Source organism: Somniosus microcephalus, chromosome 22 (assembly GCF_052327205.1).
Source record: "Somniosus microcephalus isolate GS21.2 chromosome 22, FLI_Smic_1.0, whole genome shotgun sequence".
Classification (NCBI taxonomy): domain Eukaryota; kingdom Metazoa; phylum Chordata; class Chondrichthyes; order Squaliformes; family Somniosidae; genus Somniosus; species Somniosus microcephalus.
In genome coordinates, this window is record NC_141008.1 from 30,925,729 (window position 1) to 30,933,772 (window position 8,044).

At 43.0% G+C, this 8,044-nt stretch overlaps 1 long non-coding RNA gene across 1 annotated transcript; it reads right to left on the bottom strand.

The window, feature by feature from the left end:
- Positions 1–267: 267 nt before the first annotated feature.
- Positions 268–7,057, bottom strand: LOC147102133 (uncharacterized). Its single transcript, XR_015073213.1, has 3 exons — positions 6,326–7,057; positions 6,029–6,195; positions 268–1,071 (listed from the first exon to the last, which is right to left on the bottom strand). It is a non-coding gene; the product is annotated as an uncharacterized LOC147102133 (long non-coding RNA).
- Positions 7,058–8,044: the final 987 nt, after the last annotated feature.

An 8,044-nucleotide genomic window follows, 5' to 3' on the forward strand; every position in this document is an offset into this window, starting at 1 on the left:
CCACTTCCTTTCACTGTATCATTACTCTCCCCCTTCTTATTTGTGTAACACACGAACCGCCACCTTTACGAGGCGATTGCATCAGCACTAAACTGCGGGCACGCCATTAAGACAGGAACTTCTTACTTTAATCATCGCCGATTCCAGTGCAAAGTGATGCGCAAGTCCATCGTCCTCGTCGCCAGTTTTGTTGTGTCTCAAGGGGTTTTATACCCTTACCAATATAACAATTAAGAAGGACTCCGGGGTGGAGAGTATAGTTAACGGCCATTTTATTTACAATGTGCTTCTTCACTCAATGCACTACATTTCCCATAGTGCATTGCAAATCACCATTACGGTATCCCATGTGGGACAATTCTAATACACATTCAAAATACACAACAGTATGACATTGGGTCCTGTGTGCCTAAAATTGTGTGTGTAAATTTACAGCCCATTCAGAACTGGTGTAAATGCAGGAAACTCACATTCTCCAGTCTTCTGCATGGGGTGTCAGAGCTATGGCAATGAGCGGCAGAGGGTTTCAGTAGAGGTTTAGCTGAATTGTCACAAAAGATTGAGGAAACTGTTGTGTAAAAACTGGCACGTCATTTACTTGCAAATTTCCACAATCTTTTGTGCTGAAGATCAGCATTACACTGTTGTTTTGCCGCTTGTTTCAAGAAAATTGCAGGCTATTATGTAGCCTACGGGTCCTGTCTAAATGTGTGCACAATATTGGGTGTATCAAACTAATTGCCTTTATTTTATTTACTACTTAATTATTAAACATTTGAGCATACATCATAATTATTAAACATTTGAGTATACATCACATCAATGAAATGGACTGAATTATTCATAAAATTCATATGAAGCATCTGGACAATTTTTTTTTTTAAAAGCTTTTAACAAAAACCGTGTTATTTTCTACAATATTTCATGTAGATGAAAATAAACTACATGAAGAATTGGGAACCATTTACAATTAATCCTCTTCTTTGGTTTGACAGGAGTTCAAGGAACACTAGGACGCCTCTTTCTTCCAAGTTCATATTTCCGCAGCATTGGTAAGTGGTGCTTTTAGAACTACATATATAAATTGGAAATGTTAATTTAGGAGATGTGATTGTTTTCTTTTTAAAAAAGAGCTTTTCATAATGGCGGAGAAGCTTTCAGGTGTAATCTCTGGAATAAGGTGGTGGTTCAAGCTGTCACCAGGCAAATGTTGAGAGTGAAGTTTGTGTTTAGAATGTAAAACAAGTAAAACGAATTTAATCAAATACTGCTATGTTTATTTTCACCTCAAAATGGGGTAAACACTTAAGCCAAAATCAGTAAATGAGACCTGATGGGTCTAGCAATGATGCTACCTCAAACAACTGTAGGGATGTCGGGGAATGAGGTGTGATGGAACTAAGTTGCAAAATTCCATGATTGATTGTTTTACAATTATATTAGTAAAAAGAGGGTGGGTAAGCGCAATGTGGACCCCTTAAAAACTGACTGGTGATATTATAAATGAAAATAAGAAAATGGTGAACATGTTAATTAATTACTTTGCATCAGTATTTACAGTACAGAATATATCCCAAGGAAACTAATGTTGAATCAGGGATGTGGACTCATCAAAATTAATGTAAGCAAATTAACAGTAATGAAGAAAATAATGGCACTAAAGAGTGACTATTCCCCAGGACCAGATGGTTTTCATCCCAGGGTATTAAAGTAAGTAGGTGAGAAGATTGCCGATGCCCTAACTATGATCGATTCAGGAACCATTCCTTTAGATTGGAAAGATACACATGTTACTCCACTAAGATGAGAGAGAAACCAGGGAATTCTAAACCGGTCAGCCTAACATCTGTTGTCGGGAAATTAGTAGAGTCTAACATTAAGGATGGAATGACTGAACACCTTGAAAATTTTCAGCTGATCAGAGAGCCAGCATGGATTTGTAAAGGGTAGATCATGCCTGATGAACCTGATTGAATTTTTTGAAGAGGTGACTAAAGTAGTAGACAGAGGAATGTCTATCGATGTTATTTATATGGATTTCCACAAGGCATTTGATAAAGTCCCTCATAAGAGACTGTTAACTAAAGTTGAATTTCTTGGAATTGAGGGCAAATTATTGACCTGGTTAGGAGATTGGCTGAGCGGCAGGAGCCAAAGAGTAGGGATAATGGGCAGGTACTCTAATTGGCAGGCCTCCCACAGGGATCTGTGTTGGGGCCTCAACTATTCGCTGAATTTATTAATGACTTAGATGACAGGATAGAGCACAAAGATAGAAGGCATTGTAAGCAGTGTAGATGGAGGCATAAAATTACAAAGAGATATTAATAGATTAAGTGAATGGACAAAACTGTGAAATGGATTTCAATATAGGCAAGTGTGAGGTCATCCACTTTGGACCTAAAAAGGATAGATCAGAGTACTTTCTAAATGGTGAAAGGCTAGAAGCAGTGGAGGTCCAAAGAGACTTGGGGATCCATGTGCATAGATCATTAAAATGTTATGGACAAGTACAAAAAATAATCAAAAAGGCTAATGGAATGCTGGCCTTTATATCTAGAGGACTAGAGTACAAGGGGTTAGAAGCCTTAATGCAGCTATACAAGGCTCTGCTTAGACCACACCTGGAGTACTGTGTTCAGTTCTGGGCACCACACCGTAGGAAGGATATATTGGCCTTGGAAGGAGTGCAGCATAGATTTACTAGAATGATATCTGGACTCCAAGGGTTAAATGGGTATGGTAGCATAGTGGTTATGTTACTGGATTAGTAATCCAGAGCCCTGGACTAATGATGCAGAGACATGAGTTTAAATCCCACCACGGCAGCTGGGGAATTTAAATTTGGTTAACGAAATAAATCTGGAATAAAAAGCTAGCATCAGTAATGAAACTACCAGATTGCAGTAAAAACACATCTGGTTCACTAATGTCCTTTAGGGAAGGAAATCTGCCGTCCTTACCTAGTCTGGCCTATATGTAACTCCAGACCCACAGCAATGTGGTTGACTCTTAAACTGCCCTCTGAAATGGACATCCCTCAGTTGTATTCAAGAAGGCGGCTCACCACCACCTTCTCAAGGGCAATTAGGGATGGGCAATAAATGCTGGCCTTGCCAGCGACACCTACATCCCATGAATGAAATTTAAAAAAAAAATTACGAGGAGAGATCACACAAACTAGGGTTATATTGCCTGGAATTTAGAAGATTTGATCAGTTTTCAAGATATTAAGGGGAACTGGTAGATAGAGGGAAAATCTTTTGGCTGCTTGGGGAATCTAGGACTCAGGGACATAGCCTAAAATTAGAGCCAGGCCTTTCAGGAGTGAAGTTAGGAAACACTTCGGCACGCAAAGGGTGTTAGAAGTTTGGAACTCTCTTCTGCAAACATGATGCTGCGTCAATTGTTAGATTTAAAATTTGAGATTGATAGCTTTCTGTTAAAAAGGTATTCAGTGATATGGAGCAAAGGCAGGTATGGAGTTAGGTTACAGATAAGCCATGAGCTCATTGAATGGCGAACAGGTTCGCGGGGCTAAATGGCCGACTCCTGTTCCTATGTTCCAATCTCAAAAATTGAGAATTAATCTCCGGAACATTACTGCAAGCAACCAGAGGGGAAAAAAATCATAGGGGACTGGCAAAAATTGTGATTTTTTTTTTTTCATTTTCTTTGAACACCTTTATTTATTTAGTTTTAAAAATACCGGAGATGTAGCGGAAAAGGTCAAGAAGAATCATAGAATCGGGCAATAAAGAGCATTGGCCTATTAACTGGTGTAGGAAGGCAGTGCACCGTGAGAATGGATCTTTCGGGCAACCAATGGTTGGAGTGAGGGGTGGGATGTTTGGAGGTGGGAGATCATGTGATGAAACCTCCTGGAATATGTCCAACCAAAGTTTGCAACCCTAGAAAGAACCCATTGAGCAGAATTGATTCGCCAAGTTGCAGTCTTAAAGGGTTAAGAATTGAAGAGCTGTTAATAGAATCATAGAAATTTACAGCACGGAAGGAGGCCATTCGGCCCATCGTGTCTGTGTCGGCCAAAAAAGAGCTATCAAGCCTAATCCCACATTCCAGCTCTTGATCTGTACCCTTGCACTTCAAGTGCATATCCAAGTACTTTTTAAATGCGATGAGTGCTTCTGCCTATACCAGCCTTTCAGGCAGTGCGTTCCAGACCCTCCACCACCCTCTGAGTGAAAAAAGTTCTCCTCAACTCCCCTCTAATTCTTCTACCAATTACTTTATATCTATGCCCCCTGGTTATTGACCTCTCTGCTAAGAGCAATAAGTCCTTCCTGTCCCCTCATAATTTTATGCACTTCAATTATGTCTCCTCTCAGCCTCCTCTATTCCAAAGAAAACAACCCCAGCCTATCCAATCTTTCCTAATAGCTAAATTTCTCCAGTCCTGGCAACATTCTCGTAAATCTACTCTGTGCAACCACATCTTTCCTGTAATGTGGTGACCAGAAAGAATAAGCAGTACTCTAGCTGTGGCCTAACTAGTGTTTTATACAGCTGTTGTTGAGGTTTCTCAGAAGCTGCAAGGGCAGGGTGAAGCAAGTCATCTTATTGGCCTACAGCACAACCTAATGTACAATAGAAATACTTTCCCAACCTTCCTTTTATTTTCTGAGTATTTGAGTTCTATTGCTGTCACTGTCCACTCATACTGAATAAAATGATGTGCCTCTGCACCAAATAGTTTCATGCCCCTGAATATTTGATCCTCCCAGGAACAAGGCAGGATGGCTGCTGGAGGACGGGATATTATCTTCAGACATGGTTCCTGACCATGCTCCACAACCCCACAATTCCTAAGAAACATGCATATAACTGAAGTCAGTGCACCACAAGATCATTATTGAGCACGCCATAGGGATGCTGAAGCAGAGGTTCAGGTGTCTGGACAGATCTATGGGCTCCCTACAATATGTCCCATGGAGAGTGACCCACATCGTAGTAGTGTTTTACATAATGCACAAAATCGCCATGCAGAGGCATGCATTTGGATGAGGCACAGCTGCAGCAGTCCTCATCGGAAGGTGAGAAAGCAGCAGAAGGAGGGACACCTCGACAGCTTGCAGCAAGAGATGTGGGGGGTCAGCTAATTATTCGGCAATTCTGCTGACCTCCTTCCCCTACCCTAAAAACTTACACAGACCCTCTCTGCTTAACTGTCCTGGTTCCATCCTTCCCCAGTTCCTTCATCCTGCATTAAAGAACATTCAAATGAAGTTCTATATCAATGACAGTCTGACAATGCAGACTCAGAAGCTGCTAGTAAACTACACTGTAGACCAAAGTGCCAAATCTGATAAAGGTGGTTAATTTAATGGCAAACATAATAACTGCCTTCCATTTCTCACTAAGTGATTTACCAATAAGGCTTAAGTGAAAGTTTACTAACTCTACTAATCCTATTAGGCGCTGCACCTCATTTGCTGCCAGGACAGTGTGGTTCAGCTTACTTCCTAGCAGGCATTGGTTGAGGGTGTGATGAAGGAGCAGACATGCTGACATCCTAAGAGAGAGTATCACATTCCGCCCTCACTGCATCACTGCCACTCCTTTAGGGCTGGGGCTCATCTCTTCCACTGATATGCAGGACAGCAGACTGCAGATGAGTGCCTTCTTGACAGCCCCTGTCTATTTCATCTACGGTAGAGCCCAGAGCCTGGATAACAGTGATTTAAGGTGCCACTAAAGTTACAAAGGCTGGTAATGCTAACTCCCTTTGTGAGGGCCTAGCTTCAGTGTCCCTGGAGGTGACCATACTCTTCAGGGTAGACTGCAGTGTTGATGCCATGAGAGGTGACACCACACCAGTTGGAAGTAGACTCCTCCATACTCTTAAAAATAGTGATGAAACTCATGGTAGGCCTTCAAATACAAATGATACAAGCATTTTACTTTTTGTTACTGGGCCCATGAAGTCTGCATCTCTATCCTAAGCAGAGCTGGGGAAGGACCTCTCCCTGCAGCAAGCTTTCTCCTAGGCTATCCCTGCTATCAGTACCTGCAGCTGCTCACTCGTGTTGCTGTTTCACCTCGTGCAGACCCCTCTGCCTCATTATCTAACCCATGCGGAGTGCCAATGTCTGAGCTGATGTCTGGGAGGAATCAAGTGGCTGACTGTCCTCCTCCAAGGTGTTTCCCACAATAGCTTCCTACTGCCAAGAGGATCTACAAGAAAAAGAAAAGGAACAATTGTCAGGATGGCAGATAGAAACTGGACATTTACAAACAAGTCTTGAGAATGCAGCCTGAAGTTGTGAAGCTTGCTGCATATTTGTTGAGATGAATGTAGGGTTACCGTAATATGCAGAGACCCTGCTGAGGTAAGCCGCCAGTCTCTCTCTCCCAGATTCTCGTGGCGCTGATTGCTGGGGCTTGCTCTGCTTGAGTGAGGGCGATGTTAGTGACTCCTCTCCCTTACATTTTGCAATGTCTTTTCCTGCAGAAAGAGAGGGTGAAAGTTAGTGAGTAGCTGTTGAAAAAGTGGAGATATGTAGGGCTTGTACATATAATGCGCGTGGAAGTGGAGAAGCAAAATGGAAAGAGGCTGGGAAGGTGATGAATGTAAAGCCAAGTCGTCCTGTGGCATGAGGAAGGAGTGCTGGGAGGAGTTGCTGGTTGTGCAAGTTCTAGGATGTGAGAAGAAAATACGGTTAAAGTGTGCTGTGAAGAGAGGAAAGGAAGTGGTGAGTGTACAGGAAACTGTTTTTTATCCGGCACCGACGGGACCAACGTGGTGCCGGTTCATCAAAAATTCCGGATAACCGAAAGCTATAGTAAAAGATACGGAGAGCTGAGAGCTCGTATAAAGCAACAAACCCTGTTGCTTAGCAACAGGTTCAGAACAATGGCCACAAGTTCCAAGCGTCTCTGTAGCTTAGCAACAGCTGCAGCCACACCCTTGCACAGCAACAGATCGAGGAAGGCAAGTACAATATGAAGTAAAACTTACCTGAACCTACTCCTGAATTTTGCCGGTTAACCGAGATTTCTGGTTATTTAGGTGCCGGTAAATCGAAAGTTTCCTGTATTTGGAATGAGTAAGAGGTGTTCAAATGTGCCCCTAAATTATATATTGAAGGATATGATTCATAGAGTCATAGAGTTTTTCAGCACAGAAAGAGGCCCTTCGGCCCATCGTGTCTGCGCCGCCCATCCATCCCTGTCCAGTCTAATCCCATTTTCCAGCATTTGGTCCATAGCCTTGTATGCAATGGCATTTCAAGTGCTCATCCAAATGCTTCTTGAATGTTGTGAGGGTTCCTGCCTCCACCACCCTTTCAGGCATTGAGTTCCACATTCCAACCACCCTCTGGGTGAAAAAGTTCCTCCTCAAATCCCCTCTAAATCTCCTGCCCCTTACCCTGAATCTATGCCCCCTTGTTATTGACCCCCCCACTAAGGGGAAAAGTTCCTCTTTATCTACCCTATCTATGCCCCTCATTATTTTGTACACCTCAATCAGGTCCCCCCTCAGCCTTCTCTGCTCCAAGGAAAACAACTCCAGCCTGTCCAGCCTCTCTTCATAGCTGAGGCGCTCCATCCCAGGTAACATCCTGGTGAATCTTCTCTGCACCCTCTCCAAAGCAATCACATCCTTCCTATAGTGAGGCGACCAGAACTGCACACAGTACTCCAGCTGTGGCCTCACCAGCGTTTTGTACAGCTCCATCATAACCTCCCTGCTCTTATATTCTATGCCTCGGCTAATGAAGGCAAGTATCCCATATGCCTTTTTAACCACCTTATCTACCTGCTCCGCTGCCTTCAGGGATCTATGTACATGTACACCAAGGTCCCTCTGACCCTCTGTACTTCCTAGGGTCCTACCACTCATTGTGTATTCCCTTGCCTTATTTGTCCGTCCAAAATGCATCACCTCGCACTTCTCAGGGTTAAATTCCATTTGCCACTTTTCCGCCCATCTGACCAACCCGTTTATATCGTCCTGTAGCCGGAGGCTTTCCTCCTCGCAATTTACCACCCCACCAATTTTCGTGTCATCTGCGAACTTACT